General features: G+C 44.4%; 1 long non-coding RNA gene and 1 pseudogene across 2 annotated transcripts; one reads left to right on the top strand and one right to left on the bottom strand.

The window, feature by feature from the left end:
• Nucleotides 1–6,310: 6,310 nt before the first annotated feature.
• On the bottom strand, nt 6,311–18,348 carry LOC124669237. Of its 2 annotated transcripts, none has more exons than XR_006992080.1 (3): nt 18,222–18,348; nt 18,005–18,122; nt 6,311–6,374 (listed from the first exon to the last, which is right to left on the bottom strand). It is a non-coding gene; the product is annotated as an uncharacterized LOC124669237 (long non-coding RNA). The 2 variants fall into 2 exon arrangements; XR_006992081.1 differs by lacking the exon at nt 6,311–6,374 and adding an exon at nt 16,428–16,457.
• Nucleotides 18,349–23,037: 4,689 nt separating this feature from the next.
• Nucleotides 23,038–23,509, top strand: LOC124673195 (annotated as a pseudogene).
• Nucleotides 23,510–27,225: the final 3,716 nt, after the last annotated feature.

Here is a 27,225-nt window from a genome sequence, read left to right as displayed (position 1 = left end):
TGGGCCGCTAACTAAAGCCATGATTCATGGTGGAAGTTTCAGTTTTGGACATATATCCTCAATCTCATATGAGAATAATAATTGTTGCTACATGCTTATGCATTTAAGAGGAGTCCATTATCTCGTTGTCCATGTTGTCCCGGTATGGATGTCTAAGTTGAGAATAATCAAAAGCGAGAAATCCAAAATGCGAGCTTTCTCCTTAGACCTTTGTACAGGCGGCATGGAGGTACCCCATTGTGACACTTGGTTAAACATGTGTATTGCAATGATCCGGTAGTCCAAGCTAATTAGGACAAGGTGCGGGCACTATTAGTATACTATGCATGAGACTTGCAACTTGTAAGATATAATTTACATAACTCATATGCTTTATTACTACCGTTGACAAAATTGTTTCATGTTTTCAAAATAAAAGCTCTAGCACAAATATAGCAATCGATGCTTTCCTCTTTGAAGGACCATTCTTTTTTACTTTTATGTTGAGTCAGTTCACCTATCTCTCTCCACCTCAAGAAGCAAACACTTATGTGAACTCTGCATTGATTCCTACATACTTGCATATTGCACTTGTTATATTACTCTATGTTGACAATTATCCATGAGATATACATGTTACAAGTTGAAAGCAACCGCTGAAACTTAATCTTCCTTTGTGTTACTTCAATACCTTTACTTTGATTTATTGCTTTATGAGTTAACTCTTATGCAAGACTTATTGATGCTTGTCTTGGAGTACTATTCATGAAAAGTCTTTGCTTTATGATTCACTTGTTTACTCATGTCATTACCATTGTTTTGATCGCTGCATTCATTACATATGTTTACAAATAGTATGATCAAGGTTATGATGGCATGTCACTTCGTAAATTATCTTTGTTATCGTTTTACCTCGCTCGGGACGAGCGTAACTAAGCTTGGGGATGCCGATACGTCTCCGACGTATCGATAATTTCTTATGTTCCATGCCACATTATTGATGATATCTACATGTTTTATGCACACTTTATGTCATATTCGTGCATTTTCCGGAACTAACCTATTAACAAGATGCCGAAGAGCCGCTTGATGTTTTCTCGCTGTTTTTGGTTTCGAAATCCTAGTAACGAAATATTCTCGGAATTGGACGAAATCAACGCCCATGGTCCTATTTTGCCACGAAGCTTCCAGAAGACCGAAGAGGAGTCGAAGTGGGGCCACGAGGGGCCGCCACCATAGGGCGGCGCGGACCAGGCCCTGGCCGCGCCGACCTATGGCGTGGGGCCCTCGTGTGGCCCCCCACGTTGCCCTTTCGCCTACTTAAAGCCTCCGTCGCGAAACCCCTAGTACCGAGAGCCACGATACGGAAAAGCTTCCAGAGACGCCGCCGCCGCCAATCCCATCTCGGGGGATTTTGGAGATCTCCTCCGGCACCCTGCCGGAGAGGGGATTCATCTCCCGGAGGACTCTTCACCGCCATGGTCGCCTCCGGAGTGATGAGTGAGTAGTTCACCCCTGGACTATGGGTCCATAGCAGTAGCTAGATGGTTGTCTTCTCCTCATTGTGCTTCATTGTTGGATCTTGTGAGCTGCCTAACATGATCAAGATCATCTATCCGTAATGCTATATGTTGTGTTTGTCGGGATCCGATGGATAGAGAATACTATGTTATGTTAATTATTAAGTTATTACCTATGTGTTGTTTATGATCTTGCATGCTCTCCGTTATTAGTAGAGGCTCGGCCAAGTTGATGCTAGTAACTCCAAGAGGGAGTATTTATGCTCGATAGTGGGTTCATGTCTCCGTGAATCTGGGGGAGTGACAGAAACCCCTAAGGTTATGGATGTGTTGTTGCCACTAGGGATAAAACATTGATGCTATGTCTAAGGATGTAGTTGTTGATTACATTACGCACCATACTTAATGCAATTGTCTGTTGTTTAGCAACTTAATACTGGAAGGGGTTCGGATGATAACCTGAAGGTGGACTTTTTAGGCATAGATGAAGTTGGATGGCGGTCTATGTACTTTGTCCTGATGCCCAATTAAATCTCACTATATTTATCATGACATGTATGTGCATTGTTATGCCCTCTCTATTTGTCAATTGCCCGACTGTAATTTGTTCACCCAGCATGCTTTTATCTTATGGGAGAGACACCTCTAGTGAACTGTGGACCCCGGTCCATTCTTTTATACTCGAAATACAAATCTGCTGCAATACTTGTTCTTTACTCGTTTTCTTGCAAACAATCATCTTCCACACAATACGGTTAATCCTTTGTTACAGCAAGCCGGTGAGATTGACAACCTCATCTGTTTCGTTGGGGCAAAGTACTTTGGTTGTGTTGTGCGAGTTCCACGTTGGCGCCGGAATCCCTGGTGTTGCGCCGCACTACATCCCGCCGCCATCAACCTTCAACGTGCTTCTTGGCTCCTCCTGGTTCGATAAACCTTGGTTTCTTTCTGAGGGAAAACTTGCAGCTGTGCGCATCATACCTTCCTCTTGGGGTTCCCAACGAACGTGTGAGTTACACGCCATCAGAGACACGCCCCGCTGTTGCATATGGACAAATATGTCCTTAGGCTTTACTCATAATATTCATGGCGAAGGTGGAAACTGCTTCGTTAATTGTTATATGGTTGGAAACGGAAAATGCTACATGTGGTAACTGGTAAAATGTCTTGAATAATTTGATACTTGGCTAAAATTTGGTTTGCATGATTGGTCTCTCTAAAGTCTAGATATTTTCTAGTAAGGGTTTGAGCAACAAGGATGACAGTGTAGAGTCTTATAATGCTTGCAATATGTTTTTATGTGAGTTTTGTTGTACCGGTTCATGCTTGTGTTTCCTTCAAATAACCTTGCTAGCCTAAGCTTTGTATTGAGAGGGATTACTTCTCGTGCATCCATATCCTTGAGCCAATAACTATGCCACTTGTGTCCACCATACCTATCTACTACATGGTATTTCTCCGCCATTCCAAAGTCAATTGCTTGAGTGCTACCTTTAAACAATTCAAAATTTATCACCTCTGATTTGTGTCAATGTTTTATAGCTCATGAGGAAGTATGTGGTGTTTATCTTTCAATCTTGTTGGGCAACTTTCACCAATGGACTAGTGGCTTCATCCGCTTATCCAATAATTTTGCAAAAAGAACTGGCAATGGGATTCCCAGTCCCAAATTAATTAACCTTCATAATTTTACAAAAAATAGACACTCCTCCATGGTATGTGATGGTTGGACGACACCCGAGGATTCGGTTAGCCATGGCTTGAGAAAGCAAAGGTGGGGAGGAGTGTCATCTAAACAAAACTAAAATAAAAAGGCACTCCTTCATGGTATGAGATTGTTGGCAGGCACCCGAGGATTCGGTTAGCCATGGTTTGTGAAAGCAAGGTTGGAAGGAGTACCACCCAAAAATAAAAATGTTTCATGGGAGCCGCTCTTTGAAGGTTTGTCTGGTAAGGGGGTTAGAGTACCCGCTACCATTCGTTGACAACAACAAACACCTCTCAAAATTTACTTTTATGCTCTCTTCTTGTTTTCAAAATAAAAGCTCTAGCACAAATATAGCAATCAATGCTTCCCTCTTTGAAGGGCCATTCTTTTACTTTTATGTTGAGTCAGTTTACCCACTTCCTTCCATCTCAAGAAGCAAACACTTGTGTTAACTGTGCATTGATTCTCACATACTTGCATATTTGCATTCATCATATTACTTTATGTTGACAACTATCCATGATATATACATGTTACAAGTTGAAAGCAACCGCTGAAACTTAATCTTTCTTTGTGTTGCTTCAATGCCTTCACTATGAATTTATTGCTTTATGAGTTAACTCTTATGCAAGACTTATTGATGCTTGTCTTGAAAGTACTATTCATGAAAAATCTTTGCTATATGATTCAATTGTTTAACCATTGTCTTTACCATTGCTTTGGATCGCTGCATTCATTACACGTGCTTACAATAGTATTGATCAAGATTATGATGGCATGTCACTTCAGAAATTATCTTTGTTATCGGTTGTTCTAAAAGATTCATTGCATAGCACGGTTCTTAAAGCAGCATAAAAGTTGGTCTAACAAAAACACTTAATTTGGCCATTTTTTTCGTGCCCAGGCTACGGCGAGTGTAAAAGTGGGCCCTTCATAGCTGAACGCATACAAGCTGTCTACCTAGCCTTTGTCACTAATCTGCATCATTTTAATCATCTTCGATCTACAAAATGGTGGTAGGTTTGAAATATGCTGAACACAAAAAAAGATGTGTATTGATGTTACGATCGAATCAATTCCCATATAACGGTTCCTGGTTTAGTCGAGTATTTAAATCGCAATTTTGTGTCTTGTTTGATGCTCTTTTGACCGAATTTAGTCAAAACTTTCACAAACATTCACGTGTTTCAAAATTCCTTTGAGAAGTAGGTTTATCTCACTGTCGAACACAACGTTTGTGCTTATCATTCTCCATTTTGACATTTGTGTACGAGTACATCTACGTCTTCCTAGCATACTGTACTTAGTTCAAGATCTACTCGTTTACGAATGTCAAAACCGAAAACTTTAAACACGAATGTAGCATGAAATGGTGAAGTGAAGCTACTTCTCGAAGGAATTTTGAAATGGTCAACCATGTGCGAAATTTTTACAAAACTCTTCCAGGAATGGCTCAAAAAGGAACATGAAACCGAGTTTGAAACACTCGACGAAATGACGAATCGATCACGAAAATGGAATCACAATGTTGAGGCGCATCTTTTGCATGTAAAAATTATCACAAATCGATAAATTGTTAGGCATATTACAAGTGATTATGATTGAACTAGTTCCACAACCTCCTCAACGTGCATCCAACAAATTGAACTGCTTCCCATTTCTCCACTCGAGCCCAAATAAAATTGCTAGCATCCGAACATAGTGCCGAATCTAGCTTAAGTATATTTCTACTTATAAAATAGCAGTTGGCCAAATTGCATGCGATAGGACGAACGCGAAAAACCAATACAACCAACCAATCAAGCCCCTAGACCAGTCGTGAAAATCAAACTTAGCGTGCAATTTTCTATTCGAGAAACCGACTTGCAAAATCAAATATTTGTACCCCTTCGATGTCTCCGAATATATGACAGCTACACATGTGACATTGGACATAAATAATGGAGTAATAAATAAAATAAATTGTTGCAGGACCATCGTTATTTTTTAGTGTTTGCTAAAACAGACCATCTGATTGTGTCTTTGTCAAGTACTATTATAATTTTTTGGAACATTTGTCAGAACAGATCACCGGTCCAAAAGGTAAAATTTTGCACTTTTTGCTAGGATGATCATGCTATGATCGGTTTTGAAGAAAAAAAATGCAAAACTTCCATTTCTTGATAGGTGGTGTGTTTTGCCAAATATACCATGAAGTTGTAATGATACCTAGCAAAGACACAAATAAACGGTATGTTTTAGCAAACGACGTAAAATAATGATATCCTCTACAAATTTTCCCTAATAAATATGTATAAGCCCACATCTATCCTCCGTCGCAAGTCATGTTATGCAGGTCGCACCCCTATATAAACATCCAGCCACATAACTCACATATCTATTCTACTAGTTGAATGCCCGTGCGTTGCTACGGTTTTTAAGTTTTTTTATATTTAATATTTTTCCATGAAATATATAAATATTTCTAACAATTCAATTGAGACCCACCCAAATTAGGATACATTGCTGAACACAGAAAAAGTCAGCTTTATTTTGCCAATAATCGCAATACTACAAGATAAGACATGTTTATAGCACGATAAATGACAAGTCTTGTTTTTTGCACAAAAAATAATGAATGTCGATAAATTTAAAAAGAGAGTATCACAACTATGGTGTCAAAATGTTCATAAGTAATGACAGAATCTTAGTTCTCAAAATGGCAAGATATATCTACAACCGCTCAGATAGTATATTCCTTCATTTAAATTAAGAATACTCTTGCGGTCTCTAGATATATACGATGGGTACCATTTGTCCTCTAAACATTCCACTTGAGGCCAAATGAATCCACAAACATAGATTCGTAACCATAATCGTCTCTTGCTTGATAAGTAAAATATATAGCCGACATCTTACACAAATGAAAAAGATTTACATGTGGAGCCTTTGTTCAACCTCTCGAACTCGGCCATGGCTGTATTTGTGTATCATGCAGCGGTCGTGCTCCCATCAGGTGTTGCGCATGTCCGTGGACGAACCTGAGTGACCACCAGAATGTGGTCATCACATTCCCGATAAGACAGCCAGCTACCACCGCTTCTTCACCAGACGTGGATTCCTCCCCGCTAACGCACATTTGGCATCCCTTGATTGCTAAGGATTGACTTCTCCGTTAACAAAGTTAACTGCAGAAAAGAAAGGCAACAACAGAAATCGGTTACCCAAGTTGTCCAGCTGCAAAGAATTAAAAAGTGTAGTAGTGGGCATACACATTATTTTGCTCAAAACCATGCTTCGTAAAGTTAAGGCTAACTCCGAATAACAAGTCAAGTGAAAAATAAATTAAACGAAGACGCAACTCTAAATTTGTGTCAAATGAAAAGCTAATGGCACATATAAATTCGGGCCACGGTTATCGTTGTTGACAAAAACAAATACTCGTTGCAACCTGCCGAGCACCAAGATCCACTGTATGCCGCGTATGTCGCCATCTTACTGAAGCCACCAGGTAAAAATAGGGAAATAGATGAAGGCCTTAGTAATTGATTCAAAATTATCACACTTCTACACTTCTATAGTATATTCCTTCATTTAAATTAAGAATAGTAACTGTACTAACTTTAGAGACCTGCATTTTGTCCGTTACTTCCTTGATGAAAGAATATGTCCATAGATAAAAACTCTCACAAACTGTGCGCTTGAACATAACTCGGAATCTAGACGCAAGCTTTTCAGTCAAGAACTTCGCTAATTTGCTAATCCTATATAGTATGAAATATCTTAAGTCCTATAGTATCAACGTGTTAAGGACAACAACTGAGCGTCATAAGTCATAACACAAGATGAAACTCAACAAAGTTGTATCCAGACATGCGTGATGATCTCATAATAATGAATATTAGGAGAGCCAGTCAGGGGATATGAAATCTATCTGATGAAAAGTAAATGCCCAGGCCTGTGCTCGCTTTCTAGTCCAGCATCGATCTTAAGATAAATAGCTAGAAGGAGAGTAGAAAGAAAAGTTGTTTACAAATCTTCTATGAGATGTTATATCCACTACAACAGAACAACAATTTATTAGAGGAATTCTCAAATTCTAAGAGTGAGAGATTGACACTGTACCACAAATACAAGATCTTAGTCACGCTGGAGTCAATAAAAATACCACTCCTAGTTGGAAGTTGGTACACAGAATTCCCAATAAAAAAATTGTTGGATGGACCATGACATACTCGATAGCATTCTGTGACTCCCCAAAACCGGTACCATGAGGATCCCAGCGAATCCGCCGAAATCCGCACGATATCGATTTTAGGAGACGCACCACCAAGCGCCTCGTACACGCCGAAGCATGCACGCGATGCGGGTGGAATCAATCACGAGAGGTAACATTACAACAGGATTACAATAGAGCCCACAAGAAACAGATATATTACAACAACGACTCCAACGAGTCAAGATACAAAATGATACATACAAAGATCCAAATCATACAGAAGATCAAATACATCCGAGTACGGACAAGATACAAATTTGGATTAAGAGTCCTGAAGATAAACGATGGCGTCCAAAACCCTGCCCAGGCCAAGCCGGAAGGGTAACCTTGCTAACGTCGTCTTCATCGAACATATCTTCATACCTGCCCGGCTATATCCCGTAGAAGCGAGAATAAGTACGGGTTCGTACTTAACAAGACTTCAAGACGTATAAGCATTCGTCAATCCGGCCGTCCTTTGTACTTGAGGCACGCAGGGGACTTAGAGGACGCAAGAGGAACGTCATAGGCAATATGGTGGGGTTAAGCGGCAGCGCGCAAGCACTAAAAACCTATAGAGACACTCTACAACATTCGTCTATTAGAGAAGGTGAGAGAGCGCATAAACTAACAGTTCTATACTCTGCAAACCACAGACTCGATGTGTTCCCCCCTCGCAAGGAAGTACTTATAAGGGCACTCACATGTTTGTCAAGTTTTAACCATTATTATTGAAGTTGTACTAACTTACTACGCAAGTTATTATTAATAAACAACAGGTGTAAGTTGTCTATGGTCGAGTCATACGACTCCAAGTCGTCCATAACCGCGGACACGGCTTATCGATAAGATGTAACCTCGCAGGGTGCCCAAATGTGCCCACACGCACGATCAAACCACTTGCGACAGGTGGAAATCACGACTCGCACTCTCCTTCACGACAACGATGTCCAGAAGCCACCTAACTAAGTTGAACCCGTATCGTAGTCCCGCCGTATCTCCGAAGCGGACCTAGCCGTTTGCGACGACGTACTAGGTGGTTTAAACACACATCGGGGCGATAAACCACTTCGCAGCGGCTCCGCGACCTATACGTGCATACCAGAAAACAAGGGATACAAGGCACCCAGGGGCTTCCCAAAATAAAGAAGTAACAAGCTGGCATGCACGTAACAACAAATGGTAAAACATTGCAAACTAGTTGTGGCCACTGGACAAAGTTGTAGATTCGAGCGAGTGGTCAAGGGAGACCCGAAGCATACCCACGTGTGGTTAGAGCGCTCGGCCTAGGAACGAGATAACAAGAACTCGTGGTCCTAAGATATTTAGGAAACACAAGTGAGCCGTCACAAAACGATCAGCTGACCCACCGATGCCTCCGCTAACAACTATTAACAAGTAACCATGATACCCTCGACAAATATATCCATAAACCATGTGTCATGATCCCCAACAGATAACCCGATACGATGGCATTAACGGTAACGAGATATAAAAGCACTAGCATGCACTACGACTCGCAAGGCAGACCCGATAACCAAACAATAGTTGTAGGTGGTTGGTGGAGGCAATATAGGCTGCTTGAGGTAACAAGTGGAAGGGACACGTGACAAGGACGCAACTTAAGGATAGCATGAGGGAGAAGGCAAAATAAAATAGGTGAGCGACTTCTGCAGGGGCAGGAGTATAGGGGAAATGATTGCCTGTTAAAGCTTGTCGAGGAAGATCCGGAGAACTTGTCGTATCTCACCACACCACTTCGCGATCCTATCCGGGAAGAAGCAGACGCTGGACAAACAACGGATGCAAACTTACTACTACGGATAAAGAAGATCCAAAGATGATCAAGATGATATGCATGACATGGCAGATATGGTGCAATGCAACTTATCCATATTAATCGGAGTCGGAACCCCGAACAAACAAGTTAGGTTGGAATTGCATATTTACCGGCAAAGTTAAGTGGTTGTTAGCATGGCATATCATGGCAAAGGTGAGCTACACAAAGTTAAATGGAACCGGGATAACATTTATATAATATCCCACATATTCCATATGTTATCTATTAGGTGATAATGCAAACTATCACGAAACTATATGATGCATATTGCGACAACAAGCATAGATGACATATTATTATTCCACACATTTTTATAATTAAATTTTACATAAAGCACTTTTCAAATAGATCTATGGATTACAAGTTATAGAATAGAACAGATTGCATATAGGAATTAAGTAGGCTGTAGAAGACAGAGATGCAAAAGGGCCGGACCTGACAAATATCTGGGAACAAGAAGCTAACACAGAGATGTTAGTCGGACGATTGTGGATTTGATCCTGGGATATACTGTTTGGAGAAGCAATGGGCAAGCCACAAGACTAGAGTGCTGCTGTTGATTAGATAGCTGCTTGCTGAAAACAAATTAAGACAACCAGAACCGTGACTATTTTTCTGAAACAGAGATGGAGGACGTCCCCTTTTACTGATGAAACTGAAACAAGAAACAGAGACAGGCCGGCATAGGATGGATAGCAAGCAGCTAAGCACACAGGCAGGCAGCTGGATCAATTGATGCCGTGAACTAGCTAGACATGGAGACAAGGTGCTGTAGCTAGTGAAGGATGCCATGCATAGTTAGCTAGCCAAAACAGAAAACACACATGCTGAGATTGATCGGTTCATGTGGTACCTAGCTAAACAAGCAGGCTAGCAGGTGGATGGATGGATTGCATACGGGTGAAGCTAAGCAAGGCAGCTAGCTGGATTAGATTCTACACTTGTGGATCGACCGAGGCATGTACTGCCCGGAAACGAAAACAGCATCGGCAACATGGCGCAAAGCAGCAGAGCCTCAACATGCACAGGTACGAAACATTTTCCGAACCATCTCTGCTGGGGCATACGAGCCAAACATGGTGATGCACAAGGACGCGGATGAGATAACTGAAACTGGAGAATCAACAGTTAACTGACGAACTGCACCTGTCGAGACTGAAGACAAAACGAACGGCGTGCGCAGATGTCGGGACGGAACCAGGCGGCGAGGTACTGGGCGAGGAAGGGGGCTCCTGGAGGCGCGTGGCGGTGCAGAGATGACCGTGCCGTCGTGGTGAAGCAGATGACAGCAGCACGCCATCCTGCGCCTCGCCGGAGAGGCACCGCGGCGATGTGCTGCGGAGGAACGATGCTATCATCGTGGGCAGCTTGAGAGAGAAGGGGAACCAGACATAGGATAGGTTGTGGAGGAGCTACAGCTCACCAGGAACATCACAGGGGGTCGGTGGCACCGGAGGTTCACTGGAGCGGCCAGAATTCGACGAATTTCCCGCCGGCGTCGGAGATGGAAACGGCGATCTCGCCGTCGATTTAGAGAGCCACGGACAGATTCCTTGGAGGGGGATGGCGAGGATGACGAGCCGCATCTTCGGGTGGCTTCGGCTTGGTGAGGGGCGGCTTGGAACGACGGTGCCATGTCGATGCAGCGGTGGTGGTTTGTGTGCTTCGTTTCTCACAGAAAAGAGAAAGAAAAAGGAAGAGGAACCAGAGAGAGGCGGCGCGAGGGAAGGGGAGAGGGTGGCTAGGGTTGCAGGGAATGGCTTTAAGGAGGAAGGGCGCTGCTCATAGCCGTCCCATCGATCAGGTGTCGAGGTGGTTGTCTCCGATGCGCTGCCGTACCAAAAAGAAAGCGACAGCACAAGCTGTCGTGGAGGTTTTCTGGGTCCTGGGCTGAAAGAATAGGAAGTTGGACTAAGAAGGCAGCCACGGCCCTTTGATGTTTCCAGGAATTGGCGTTAAAGCAAAATGAATAGACTTTAGATAGATCAAGAAGAATAGTGGAAGAAACGGAAGAAAGGATCCAAGCATAATTTTGAAGGGCTTTATTAATGCAACAAGACCATTCGAAAATTTTGAAAATATCTGGTTTGGGGTTTTGCTAAATGAACTGACATAGAGCAGGTTTATTTTATAAACCATATGAGAGGGGAAACTCAAAATAGTTTTTATTCAAAATAATTTTTATTTGATAAAATCTTGTGGATGATATGATGCATGATGTCACGATGATGCACAAAAGAAAAAGAACAACCAAAATCTAATAGGGTATTTGCCTGGGCCGCTACAATCGACACCACTAACAAGGAATCTCGCCCCGAGATTCCACGTCCAGGTACGGGGGAAGAGAGGTGAACTATCGGATCTTCAGGCGCAGTGTTGATCTTCTCGACACCACTAACAAGAGTTCTTGCTCCATGTAGAACGGTCGACACCACTTACAAGAGTTGCTCCGTCGATGATGATGCACGATATCCTCCGATGATCGAACCTATTAGGTTAAAGGCAAAGATCGTCCAACCCACGTGGATACTTAAGACTCGGAAAAACTCGGATAAGACAGAAGACTCAAAACTCGCATAGGTAAGATGTGAAAGAATAAGGATAAGGAGAAAAATCAGAGCTAATCAGAACTATCCACGAATTTTAGAAAATAGGTTTGACACTAGACACAACAACGTCCGTTGGCAAGGTTATCCTACAGGCTGGACTAGTGGGGTACCGTCAACCTGATGCTCTGATACCAACTTGTGACTCCCCAAAACCGGTACCATGAGGATCCCAGCGAATCCGCCGAAATCCGCACGATATCGATTTTAGGAGACGCACCACCAAGCGCCTCGTACACGCCGAAGCATGCACGCGATGCGGGTGGAATCAATCACGAGAGGTAACATTACAACAGGATTACAATAGAGCCCACAAGAAACAGATATATTACAACAACGACTCCAACGAGTCAAGATACAAAATGATACATACAAAGATCCAAATCATACAGAAGATCAAATACATCCGAGTACGGACAAGATACAAATTTGGATTAAGAGTCCTGAAGATAAACGATGGCGTCCAAAACCCTGCCCAGGCCAAGCCGGAAGGGTAACCTTGCTAACGTCGTCTTCATCGAACATATCTTCATACCTGCCCGGTTATATCCCGTAGAAGCAGCAATAAGTACGGGTTCGTACTTAACAAGACTTCAAGACGTATAAGCATTCGTCAACCAGTCGTCCTTTGTACTTGAGGCACGCAGGGGACTTAGAGGACGCAAGAGGAACGTCATAGGCAATATGGTGGGGTTAAGCGGCAGCGCGCAAGCACTAAAAACCTATAGAGACACTCTACAACATTCGTCTATTAGAGAAGGTGAGAGAGCGCATAAACTAACAGTTCTATACTCTGCAAACCACAGCCGATGTGTTCCCCCCTCGCAAGGAAGTACTTATAAGGGCACTCACATGTTTGTCAAGTTTTAACCATTATTATTGAAGTTGTACTAACTTACTACGCAAGTTATTATTAATAAACAACAGGTGTAAGTTGTCTATGGTCGAGTCATACAGCTCCAAGTCGTCCATAACCGCGGACACGGCTTATCGATAAGATGTAACCTGCAGGGGTGCCCAAATGTGCCCACACGCACGATCAAACCACTTGCGACAGGTGGAAATCACGACTCGCACTCTCCTTCACGACAACGATGTCCAGGAAGCCACCTAACTAAGTTGAACCCGTATCAGAGTCCGGCCGTATCTCCGAAGCGGACCTAGCTGTTTGCGACAGCGTACTAGGTGGTTTAAACACACACTGGGGCGATAAACCACTTCGCAGCGGCTCCGCGACCTATACGTGCATACCAGAAAACAAGGGATACAAGGCACCCAGGGGCTTCCCAAAATAAAGAAGTAACAAGCTGGCATGCACGTAACAACAAATGGTAAAACATTGCAAACTAGTTGTGGCCACTGGACAAAGTTGTAGATTCAGGCAGTGGTCAAGGGGAGACCCAGAAGCATACCCACGTGTGGTTAGAGCGCTCAGTCTAGGAACAGATAACAAGAACTCGTGGTCCTAAGATATTTAGGAAACACAAGTGAGCCGTCACAAAACGATCAGCTGACCCACCGATGCCTCCGCTAACAACTATTAACAAGTAACCATGATACCCTCGACAAATATATCCATAAACCATGTGTCATGATCCCCAACAGATAACCCGATACGATGGCATTAACGGTAACGAGATATAAAAGCACTAGCATGCACTACGACTCGCAAGGCAGACCCGATAACCAAACAATAGTTGTAGGTGGTTGGTGGAGGCAATATAGGCTCGCTTGAGGTAACAAGTGGAAGGGACACGTGACAAGGACGCAACTTAAGGATAGCATGAGGGAGAAGGCAAAATAAAATAGGTGAGCGACTTCTGCAGGGGCAGGAGTATAGGGGAAATGATTGCCTGTTAAAGCTTGTCGAGGAAGATCCGGAGAACTTGTCGTATCTCACCACACCACTTCGCGATCCTATCCGGGAAGAAGCAGACGCTGGACAAACAACGGATGCAAACTTACTACTACGGATAAAGAAGATCCAGCATGATCAAGATGATATGCATGACATGGCAGATATGGTGCAATGCAACTTATCCATATTAATCGGAGTCGGAACCCCGAACAAACAAGTTAGGTTGGAATTGCATATTTACCTAGCAAAGTTAAGTGGTTGTTAGCATGGCATATCATGGCAAAGGTGAGCTACACAAAGTTAAATGGAACCGGGATAACATTTATATAATATCCCACATATTCCATATGTTATCTATTAGGTGATAATGCAAACTATCACGAAACTATATGATGCATATTGCGACAACAAGCATAGATGACATATTATTATTCCACACATTTTTATAATTAAATTTTACATAAAGCACTTTTCAAATAGATCTATGGATTACAAGTTATAGAATAGAACAGATTGCATATAGGAATTAAGTAGGCTGTAGAAGACAGAGATGCAAAAGGGCCGGACTCGACAAATATCCGGGAACAAGAAGCTAACACAGAGATGTTAGTCGGACGATTGTGGATTTGATCCTGGGATATACTCGTTTGGAGAAGCAATGGGCAAGCCACAAGACTAGAGTGCTGCTGTTGATTAGATAGCTGCTTGCTGAAAACAAATTAAGACAACCGTGAACCGTGACTATTTTTCCGAAACAGAGATGGAGGACGTCCCCTTTTACCGATGAAACTGAAACAAGAAACAGAGACAGGCCGGCATAGGATGGATAGCAAGCAGCTAAGCACACAGGCAGGCAGCTGGATCAATTGATGCCGTGAACTAGCTAGACATGGAGACAAGGTGCTGTAGCTAGTGAAGGATGCCATGCATAGTTAGCTAGCCAAAACAGAAAACACACATGCTGAGATTGATCGGTTCATGTGGTACCTAGCTAAACAAGCAGGCTAGCAGGTGGATGGATGGATTGCATACGGGTGAAGCTAAGCAAGGCAGCTAGCTGGATTAGATTCTACACTTGTGGATCGACCGAGGCATGTACTGCCCGGAAACGAAAACAGCATCGGCAACATGGCGCAAAGCAGCAGAGCCTCAACATGCACAGGTACGAAACATTTTCCGAACCATCTCTGCTGGGGCATACGAGCCAAACATGGTGATGCACAAGGACGCGGATGAGATAACTGAAACTGGAGAATCAACAGTTAACTGACGAACTGCACCTGTCGAGACTGAAGACAAAACGAACGGCGTGCGCAGATGTCGGGACGGAACCAGGCGGCGAGGTACTGGGCGAGGAAGGGGGCTCCTGGAGGCGCGTGGCGGTGCAGAGATGACCGTGCCGTCGTGGTGAAGCAGATGACAGCAGCACGCCATCCTGCGCCTCGCCGGAGAGGCACCGCGGCGATGTGCTGCGGAGGAACGATGCTATCATCGTGGGCAGCTTGAGAGAGAAGGGGAACCAGACATAGGATAGGTTGTGGAGGAGCTACAGCTCACCAGGAACATCACAGGGGGTCGGTGGCACCGGAGGTTCACTGGAGCGGCCAGAATTCGACGAATTTCCCGCCGGCGTCGGAGATGGAAACGGCGATCTCGCCGTCGATTTAGAGAGCCACGGACAGATTCCTTGGAGGGGGATGGCGAGGATGACGAGCCGCATCTTCGGGTGGCTTCGGCTTGGTGAGGGGCGGCTTGGAACGACGGTGCCATGTCGATGCAGCGGTGGTGGTTTGTGTGCTTCGTTTCTCACAGAAAAGAGAAAGAAAAAGGAAGAGGAACCAGAGAGAGGCGGCGCGAGGGAAGGGGAGAGGGTGGCTAGGGTTGCAGGGAATGGCTTTAAGGAGGAAGGGCGCTGCTCATAGCCGTCCCATCGATCAGGTGTCGAGGTGGTTGTCTCCGATGCGCTGCCGTACCAAAAAGAAAGCGACAGCACAAGCTGTCGTGGAGGTTTTCTGGGTCCTGGGCTGAAAGAATAGGAAGTTGGACTAAGAAGGCAGCCACGGCCCTTTGATGTTTCCAGGAATTGGCGTTAAAGCAAAATGAATAGACTTTAGATAGATCAAGAAGAATAGTGGAAGAAACGGAAGAAAGGATCCAAGCATAATTTTGAAGGGCTTTATTAATGCAACAAGACCATTCGAAAATTTTGAAAATATCTGGTTTGGGGTTTTGCTAAATGAACTGACATAGAGCAGGTTTATTTTATAAACCATATGAGAGGGGAAACTCAAAATAGTTTTTATTCAAAATAATTTTTATTTGATAAAATCTTGTGGATGATATGATGCATGATGTCACGATGATGCACAAAAGAAAAAGAACAACCAAAATCTAATAGGGTATTTGCCTGGGCCGCTACACATTCCTCCCTAAAAACACAATCGGGAGAGCGTGTAAGAAAATGCTGCATCATTATCTATCACAGCTTTATGGTGTCAACAACTACAAATGCTAGAATTTGCTTGGATGGACCATGACATTTAATTTTCTTGCAGCCTAGAAAACTGTTTAATCTTACCAAGCATGGGATAAAATTTGCAGCAGAGAATAGATGAACAAATGGTGCGACCAGATGCAAGCCACCATAAAGTGCCGGATACGTCTTCTCCAATGACCAGCTTGTGGTGCCTCCTCCTCGAAAATTCCATGCTAGAAGCGGAAGGACAAATGGCAAATAAGTTACCTTGTGCTACCAACAAACAAATCATAATTCAAGTAATCCATAAATCTAGAAAAGAAATCGCATCTACCACCCACGCCCGAAGAGCACATCCCCACCACACGGTATTAGATTGCACAAAATAGATCATATATAATGGTGAATATCATTACCTTGGTCTAATATACTCGCGAGAGCGACATAGATGGGGAGTGGGTCAGGTGGATGGCAGGGGGATATGACCACTTCGATAGTAGCCCATCAGCCAGTAGGAGGATTTGGCCTCGTGACTTGAGCACAATGCAGCAGAGATGGCGTACGTGGAAGACGTGGAGGAGTTCCTAGGCAGGGAGCTCATGTCGAGGTCGAATGGAGGCGGGCAAGGCGATGTCAAGTAGGGGCCGCACTTGGGATCCAGACGGAGCCGATGTCGGCTGCGTCGCGAATGGCCAAGAAGACGTCGGCGGCGCGGCAGGCGTCGGGTCGAGAGGTGCGGGTTCTCCTCCGCCGGGCGCATTCTCCTCTCGCTAGGCCGCATATCGCATCCGCCACCGTCGCCATCTCCCGGTAGGCGGCGCTGATCTAGGAGGAGAGGGTGCACAAGCCGATCCGCCGACGGGATTGATGCCGGGCCGGCATGCGCACCTCCTCCTCTCGCTCGGCCGCGCACGGCGACCAACCTCATGTGGCTCCGCCTACAAGCGGACAGCTTTGGGGGGAGGCCGGGAGGGGGACATGTGAGGGGCAGCAGGACTCCGTGCTTTTACCCCGTGCTAGGGTTAGGTCGCGGCTGTTTATTCCTTTAGGGCTTGTTTGGTTGCAAGGGCTAATTAAACCATGCATTTATCTCAAGTCCAAGTTAAACAATAGATCATGATTTTAAAGTAAATTTTGGAAGTTGCAACTATACAGGCACCATCTATAAAGGCAAGCAGAGAGTACGTGTCCATGGCAGCAATCTCTTCTTTCAACCAAAAGTTGGAAAGATTGGGCCCTTGGTGTTGAGGAAGATCTCTCTATTCAGCTGGCATTTGAAAATGGCGTGATGCGATTATTTTGCTTTTTGTTTCCTTCAAACAGCTGTGTTCTGGTTACTTTAATTAAGAAATGTTTTGGTTAGCAAATATCTATCAAATAAACAGAGTTACTAATAGACACCAAAACAGAACTCTACAGAAATGCATGCCGCAATTCGTGGTAAGGATACTCTATACAGGAAACAAGATGCAACCCTCCTGTTTTGGCCAAAATCTACATTGACGTTTTGGATTTTATAGGATACATTATTGCACTATATAATCCCAAATAAAAATCAGTTCCTTTTGGCAAAAGCCAAAGCTGAACCAAAATCCCCGGAAGTAAGGTCAGAGTTGAAAGAAAATCGAGCTGTACCATGTCTGATGAACTCTGAAACTATATTTATGCAAGAACATGGCCAAAAGGGGAAAATGTATTTATGAAAATTTCTAGATAAAACTTTTGCATAAACATTACAGAAAGCTATCATTATGTTTGTAAAGTAAAATAAAAAAATTACCTTCAAGGAACCGGAACTGCATGTGCGGTAGTAAAAGAATGACAAATTAGATGTATCTGCTGCTGCGTTCGTACATGCCACGCTACAGATCTTGCTACCATGGCTGTTCCTTGTGGATCTGGGGCCAGCAAATTCATCTTGAGGTCAGCAGGGGCAGCATCACGAATTCACGGTGGTGGGTAGATGAACGAGAAGAAGTAGTGCAGGATCGGCTTACCAAGTGGCGGCGGATCTGGCGACGGATCTGGTGACGGATCTGGTCGGCGGTGAGGACCATCCGCGTGGAGTAGTGCAAGGAGGACGATCTCGGTGGATGCGTCGCTCGCGGTCTGCGGAGTGAGGAGGAGGATTTCGGCGGGGGCGTTGCTCGTGGCCGCTAGGAGGAGGAGGTCAGAGAGGGGCATCGCGCCGTCGCGCCGTCGCGAGAGCGAGCCGAGGAAATCGTTCCCGACGTCTGGAGGTGTGGAAAGCGCTCCCGGGATTTCCGGGGCGGTGCGGCCCATGTTTTATCTACCCGGGGAATAAGCGGGGATCCCGGGCGGATCCCCTGAAACCAAACGAGCCCTCAGTGCGAATCGTTATTTTCCACTTAGCGGTGGCAACGAAGGGTAATTATCTGTGCCAAGTACCAGGACATGTTACGCTGCCATAGGATGTAGATTGAATGTTCCAGATGCTCCCAATCTCCTTCACCAAACGCGTTGTATGACGTACGACCAACTGAAATATAATAGTAAAGAAGTTATTATGACCTCAAGTACTCACAACGCAAGACACCGACCCGGCCTTCAACATAGTTGACACCTACATCCAGACATCTACCATGCAGTTCAAGTCCAACCAGGAGGTGGTGGAGTCCTTGTACGCCTTTCCGCAATGCGGCGGTAACGGCGGTGCTTGGGGCGGACTTGGACTGGTGGTTCCACAGGCCACGCAGGCGCCAGCACATGTGGTGTCTGCTCACCGGCAAGGCGACATGCACCGTAGCATTCTGGTTCACGCCGGCGGCCGGTGGATGGTCACGGAGGGGTGGACCGGGAGCACGATTACTGGGTGCAAGCGTAGTGCCTCCGCGCCGGCGTCATCACAAGGTTCCGAGAATACTTCAACACGTCCATCACAGTCAGGGAGCTTGGCCGTCCAGTGAAGAAGGACATGGTGTGGTTTAGGTCGTCTGGGAGAGCCCTAGCCCCAAGAGCCGGTCCATGCCGGGCCTAGTGCTCGCCATATGATGCTGGACAGTCTGCATTTTTGCCAAGAAAAATGATACTTTGCAGAAATGCTATATAAATTTTTTATTTTAATATGTAGATGAGCAGGGCCGGCCCACAGACTGGGGTAAACGGTGCGACCGCCCTGGCCCTGAAAGTTGTAGAGGCCCCTGTCACATATTAACAAAATGTACAAATCATTAATTTTATTAGCAAATATTTATAATGCCAATGAGTCTATTGATTATGTCGAAAATAAAATTTCTAAGTGTAAGTACACATCACAAATTGATAGTATGATTCACACAATTTTTTTTAAATATGATCGGCTCAACACGATGGTTGGTTCACTTAGATGTCGAGTCTCTCTAGTTAGTGCCCTACAAGTAGGGTTGAAAATAGAACGGAAAGGGACAAAAACATACTTTCATCATTTTCGTTTCTCCCTATCCTTCCGGAATGGGAAACCCTGAAAACTAATATAAAAAAAGGAAATCACCGGAGATGAATGGGTCCAGGACGTACGGGTAATTTATGGAAATGGATCAATATAATGGCTGTATAATATCTTGGTATCACGTAGACAATTATTTACTGGAGTAATTAGGTGAGTATTTAGTTGATTTAATATGTGGGTTGGTCTAGTTTCATGTGTAAATGTAGGCGTGCCTAAAGCAATGGTCTCTTTGGGTTATATATCCGGAAACTTTCCTTATATGTTTTTCCGGAATTTACTTGCTATTTTCATTTCTGTCTCCCTAGTTTCCTTTGTGTTTCTGTTTCTGTTTATGATTTTTTTTTTGTTTCTTTTCCGCAAAATGCTGCTTTTGTTTCCGTTTTTTCCTCCGCATTTCGTTTTTTCTTTGGAAACAGCCTACCTACAAGTTTTACTAAAGACTATGTTTAGCTAGAACGATGCTAATCAATACAATTAAAAATCAGATGCATGTTACCAATAGATTATTAAACCCAGTGTTATATATATATATATATATATATAACATATTTGACCTAAAAATGATAATACCAATCATATGGCAACAATATTCTCTTCAACCTTATATATTATAGATTGTTATATTTGAGTATACATAATTATGAACTAGAAACCTCTACCATGATATTCTTATGGCATACAGTTCACAGATCCCTACTAAGAGAGAGAAGGATACACACATGTATATATACTATAATAAAACAAGTGACATAAATTCATCTAAGGACAAAGGGTTTTTTATTTTCTTATTTTCTCACATTTGACATAATTTGGTTTATTTTTTCTAAGGAGCAATATATTAAAAGTAATGTAACTTTTATTATAAAATACAGTGACCATGAATCAACAAAAATGAGAGTTATCAAAGATTATATAAGTTTAGTATAAATAATTATATTTATTTTGTTTGTCCTCGTGGCTAATAATTTGCATAGAACGGTTCTGGTAGATGACTAGAGAATATAGAAAAGTTAGGTCGAGTCCGAAAACCAAATAAGTCATTGCACATTTGTTCGCACGTCACGAGTCACCATGGTTGCCGTATCCAGCGGGAAATCGGATAAGGAGCACCATACACCCGTCCAACCATTGATGTCATCGGCGGCAGGGAATGCAGTCTGCTTTACACCTAGTCCTAGATGGAGGGATTGCGTTTTGCCCTTGAAATGTATATCTGATGTTGAATTGTGCTAATTATCAATACATCAAGTCAAAGTTACAGGGCTATGCTGAGCGAAACCCGCTTTGCTGATGTTTAATTTCTTGCTAAATCAATCGATCAACCCACAAAGATGAAAAAATTAATTAGGCAAAAACAAGCATCTCAATATGCTCATGGATTGTAGTACTACTTGTATCGAACACATGATAAGGACGTCCATGCGAGACGAGATGGATCTGTGGTTGGTGGTGGTGAGCTGGACCCAACTCGTTATCTGGGATTACGCGGATGGTGTGGATTACACGGATGGTGCAGTTGGAGCACCGCCGACAATGAGTAGCGCGTAGCCTTGCACCATGCCATCGTCGCTGAGCATGCCATTGCTCTAACCCACCTTACCGGAGACTAGCCGCGCCGGGCAGGTTATCACACTCCAAGCTCGCATTCGTGTGGGACCGCGGCGCAATCGGAGGCACCGGCTGGGCAAAGAAAAGAAAAACCAATCCAGATCGTGAGATCTCCAAACTCCCGGGTCTACTGGGATGACAGGATAAAAAGTTCAAATTACCTTCTACCATTGACGCCTAGATTTAACTCGTACTCCATTGGTGTGGTCATGGAGTACCAACTTCTCTTCGATGAAAACAACATACCGCTTGTAAATTCATCAAAGATAACAAATACAAGTTTGATCTTGGATGTTTGTATGTAGCTTTTTCGATAAAGGGAATATATTAATATCAAAAAGATATCAATTACACCCAGCCTCTGCAACAACGCACCACCCTAATGGCACTACGGACGCACACAACCAAAAAAAGAAAAGAAAACTAAGAAATAAAAGTCCCGCTACAGTATCTCGGGCCTAACAACAACAATACATCCACCGCCAAGACAACACCTGAAATACAGACTCTCCAAAAACGACGCCTCCAAGAAGGGAACAGTGCTCTAACACCGTCGTCGCCCGATCAACGATCTTAGGTTTTCACCCCGAAGATAGTCCCCACTCTCAAAACAATGCCTCCAACAAGGTCATTGCCAGGCACAACCAGCTAAGGCCGGACCTTGGGATTTCACCCTGAAAGGTAGGACTCTGAACTTCACATGTGTTGTCGCCCCCACTATCATACCGCTGTTGTGAGACCCGGAACACCAAGCAAGTCCCTCAACAGCGCGAAGACTTGAACCTCCCTTAGCTAGTCCTCCCCTCCGGCCTTCATGTACTTCTCTTCTTCCGACTTTCATCATGGATCCATAGTCACTTGATGTCAACGAGAGAAAAAGAGCTTCGCGCCGCTCCCTCCGGAACCAATCGGTCGGAATAAAAGCATGGGTGCGCACGACCGAATACCACCGATCCAAGCAAACTCCGGGCACAAAGCACCGTTACATTCGCCGGCGGAGCCTTCCGGAACTCAACACTCCGGCTAGATCACGAGTCCAGGCCTCCGGTAGGTCTTCCTCTTCACGCAAGAGAGACCCTAGGACCACGCCCGCCACCTGCCACCAGGTCGACGGCGCCACCGCCATCCAGGGGAAGGAGACGGGGTATAAATAGCGTGCTCTCCCTGTCCGTTTTACTTACTGTGTCCGTTCATGTGGCCGTCTTGACTCCGTAACAAAAAAAGATAAAACTCTTTTCTAAGACTTTGAAAACTCAGCAACAGATTTTAATGACATCGTAATTTTTTTCTATCTTCCGCGTTGCCACCGTTTTGAAGTCAAGTCCCCTATGAATTAACGTACTTTGATCATAAGCATGTGGGCAGACAATCATAATGATCAAACCTGGCGTTCTGCTGCAATAATTTTCCATTCGTGTCCATCCGCTTCAAGAATGCGACTTGAGGAAATTCAAATAGCCCTACACCTCGATATCTCAGAACCACAAATGTATATGCAGTTAATTATGCACACATGAGACAATGGACTTATGGACACAAATGTAAATTCATATTTTTATATATATCATGTCCGTCACAACCCTTTGTCATGCACAAAGCAATCCTAGCCTATATATATATGTTCACCAACATTCCTCTTGGAGACACACGCTTAACTATCAGCTAAATCTCCCAAGTTCAGCTGACGACCTCGTAGAGTATACACAGAACAAGACACCGTTCTGACCTGCATCCATCCAACTTACAACGTAGTTACCATGGGCAAGCACGCGCCGTCCAAGTCGAACCGAGATGTGGTGGAGTCCTTGTACGCCTCACTGGCCCGCGGCGACGCGGTGGCGGTGACCGCGCTGCTGGCCGCGGACTTGGACTGGTGGTTCCATGGTCCGCGACGGTGCCAGCACATGCGGCGCCTGCTCACCGGCGAGGCGACAGGTTCCGCGGCATTCCGGTTTCGCGCCGGCGCGGGTGGCGGAGGTGGGCGGCGTCGGCAACGACAGGTGGGTGGTGGCGGAGGGGTGGGGTGGAGAACATGACTACTGCTACTGGGTGCACGCATGGTGCCTCCGCGCCGGAGTCATCACGAGTTTCCGGGAGTACTTCAACACGTCGGTGACTGTGAGGGAGCTAGGCCGGCCTGCTAAGGAGGACGTGGTCTGGGCCGTATGGGAGAGCCAATCACCCAGGCCCAGGGCCCGCTCCATGCCAGGCCTGGTACTGGCCATTTGACAAAGAAAAGTAGTATGTATCTATTGTCAAGGCAAAAGATACAATGTGAAAATGATGTACAAATATGATTTTGACTTGAGACAGGAAGAGACTAGTGAAAAGTTAGTTTAACTCTGTCAAATACATTGTATAAATTATGTAAAATATAGCTTTGCTTTTTAGAGGGAAAGGAATTGAAAAACAAGATTGTTCTCACCATCTTTTAATTTTGACAAAGTTTAAAATATGTGAACATCTAGAATACTAAATTAGTATCAATATATTTACCATAAAGTATTCTCAATATGTCTATTCAATATTGTAGATGTTGATATTTTTTCGTAAATATTTCGTCAAACTTAGTACGGTGTTACTTTTGACTAAAAATATATGCCTTATATTTTTGGAAGGAAGGAGTATGTACAACTGTCGGTTCACGAATTTTCCTTCGCGGTAAAGGGGACAGAGTCGGAGAAAAATTGTTGCCAACTCTCTCTATCATGACGCAGTTGATGCTCGTGATGGTGACAACCTGGCAACTCGAAAGGCCCACGGGTTCTCGTCTATGGCCAAGGGGCGGGCACTAAACCTCCCCCTCTCACTTCCACAACATATCCCTCGATCCCGGCGGTAAAATTAGAAAATATATTGTGGTAAAAAAAGTTTGTGGCTCTTGAATTTTGGGCAGGTTAAAAAAGAATTTAATTTTTTTGTTAGAATTTGGTAAAGGTTGTCCAATCGAATCCTTTATAGCATTACCCCGATCCTAGGGTCCAATCTCTGGATCATAGTTGGATTGTTACCTTGGAAATCTTAGCTAATATTTTATATGGTATTATTTGTGTTTTTCCCCTCTGAACTAATATATAGTGTTTGTGATGCACAATATTAACATATTCGTTTTCCATGATTCTGCTTTGATTTGTATTTTGCTTACATCTATAAGGTTGGAAATTTTCAGAAAGGATCTCAATGTTTACTTGTTCCTTCTGAACTGATACGAGAAGTAGTGACAAAATTCCCTCGGAAAAAGAAGTGGTCGACCACACACCAGAACCAGCTAGCTTCCAAGATATTTGTTGAAAGCTACATATGAAATATATATGGTATTACAAACAAAAAAACTATAATGAAATAATATGCATTGAATCTAACTATACTTTAGGCATGTTTCTCATCTATATGAAACATGTCAAAGATGATATGTTGGTTTCATTAATATTTCGTTCCAAATTGATAGTTAGAATTTCAAAACATTCAAAACTTGTCTAAGATTGATCTTGTTTTGAAGAATTTGTTGTTGTGAACTCAAGTATCAAAAACAACTAAATAATCAAACCTTATATTCAAAAGATAAAGACATAAAATTGAGAAACAAACTACAACGGGTGGCTGGTTGGATAACATAAATGCAAATGTACACATTACTCATGAGGCATCAGCCACTAGATGTACCTACATTTTATTGAGTGGAAAGATAGGTGGGTATATGTGTGGAGAGATAAGGTGATTGCTAGTATTTTAGTCGTACAAGATTCTCCTTCTTACTTGCATATAAAAAGGAATGTGAAATACCACAAATAAAAGAATGAAGCATGATGCACAAATGACTGACCCAAGTCGGACCGGGAGGTCGCGGTGCTGTGAGAAATGCTTTTGTCCCTGATAATCTCTCAAGAGAACTATGTATCCCCTCTCTTTCACACACACGCGCACACACACACACGCACACGGCACACGCAAGCAATCTTGCTCATGTGCATGCACATACAGCGTTAACTTTCTACTACTTTCACTAGCTCGATTCTTGGTGTCTGAAGAGGAGGATCTATATTGGCATCCAACCCTGATTTCACGTCGAAATGAGTTACAAAATCGAAGTACTAGGAGATAGGGTCGGCACCGCGACGTAGAGGATTCTTTAATCCAGCAGCTTAGTAAAGAGGCCAATGTAATTTATAAATATACTATTTATGCAACATGTTTAGCAACTGTCATGCAAATTAGAAGTTCTTCTGGTTCAGCATTGCACGAAAAACAACACTCAGGTGATTTAACATCAATTGATTGTTTGCACCATACTGTTGTGTAAGGAATATTGTAATCAACTTTTTAATGGAGGAATCCAGTTCTGGAGGATTGAACTGTTGAGAATTCCTATGTTTCTTGATGATTTGTAATAACTTCTGTGACAAATCCAGTTCTAGGCCTTAGGAAAATATTCATTATGTCTGCAAATTTAATGTTAAGAACATGAGGATATAAAGTTGGATCTTCTTGAAGTAATACAGAGATGATCGTGGAGGTGCTTCCGGGCCCTGTCTGTCACGCCTGAAAATTTCAGTCTAGATTCAAGCCAAATAAAATTAAAGAATCAAATGAAATTTAGACCCAATAGTTCGGTGATAAAATTTGAAATTAGGGAAAACTTGATGAGGTCCAGTTCTAAGGCTGGTGCCATTGGAGGCTGGAGGCGGGGCGGTATCGGCGGCGACGGGGCGGGAGAGGGGCGGGAGGCGGGCGGGACGGGAGTGAGGGGCGCCGGCGGGGGCGCCCGGCGGTAGCGCCCGCTCCCGCCCGGCTGGCGCCCGCGTTGGCGGCGGGAGTGAGGCGGGAGCGGGGCGGGAGGCGGGGCGACGCGATGGCGGCGTGGGGCGAGAGCGACGCGGGCGGGAGTGGGGCGGGAGCGGGCGAGAGGCGGGCGGGATGCGGGCGGGAGTGGGGCGTTAGCGGGCGGGAGTGGGGCGGGAGTGGGGCGGCAGTGGCAACGGCTAGTTGACGTGGCGCGACGCGATTGGTCCACGTCAGCTAGCCGTTGCTGGTTCAAAATTTCAGCTCCACCCTATAAATACCCCCCATATGTTTCACTCACTCCACACCCATTTCATCTCCATTCATCACCTTCCCTCTCTCAAATCTTCTCCACCATGTCCGGTTGGACTCCACCAGATTTCACCACGTTCACGGATCTGATGAGCGACGGGTCACCAATAGACCTAGATGGTCTCTCTCCGACACATCGTCGCACCAATGCCGGTTCTTCGCCGCTTCCCCGAGTTTTATACCCCTCCGGCACACCTCCTCCGGGGCCATACGCTCCACCTCCGGGGCCATATGGTTCATACCCTCCTCCTCCGGGGCCATACGCTCCACCTCCGGGGACATATGGTTCATACCCTCCGTATCCATATCCCCAACCACCTCCAAATGCTCCACCTCCAAATGCTCCACCAACAGGTAGCGGTAGTGCAACTGTACCTCCTTACCCACCACCTTCGTACGGTTCATACCCTCCACCTCCGTATCCATACGCGCCATATGGTCCGTACCCCCCAGCACCTTCTGAAGCTCCCGCTCCAAGCTCCGAGTCCAATGCCGCGGAAACAATCGTACCACCGCGTGCAAAGAGGCTTGACTGGACTGTCCAGGAAGAGGAAAAACTGGTACTTTCCAAACCCATCACATATTTATTGCATTATTTATTGGTTCTTGCTAGGATTTTTCACTAACAATATCTATTTCGGGGGTAGGTAAATGCTTGGCTTTTTAACTCCAAGGACTCTGCTGCCGGTAATTGCAAGACCGGCACTAGTTTTTGGGGTCAGATAGCTGCAACCTTCAACTCTACCTCGGATCCTTCCCGTCATCGGACCTCGAAGCAGCTGAAGGATCATTGGAACGCCTACAACAAGGAGGTGTCCCTGTTAAATGCATACCACATCCAAGAAACAAATATG

Source organism: Lolium rigidum, chromosome 7, assembly GCF_022539505.1.
Source record: "Lolium rigidum isolate FL_2022 chromosome 7, APGP_CSIRO_Lrig_0.1, whole genome shotgun sequence".
Taxonomy (NCBI): Eukaryota; Viridiplantae; Streptophyta; class Magnoliopsida; order Poales; family Poaceae; genus Lolium; species Lolium rigidum.
The sequence above is the reverse complement of the archived record's forward strand: the minus strand, read 5'-3'. Positions and strand labels throughout refer to the sequence as shown.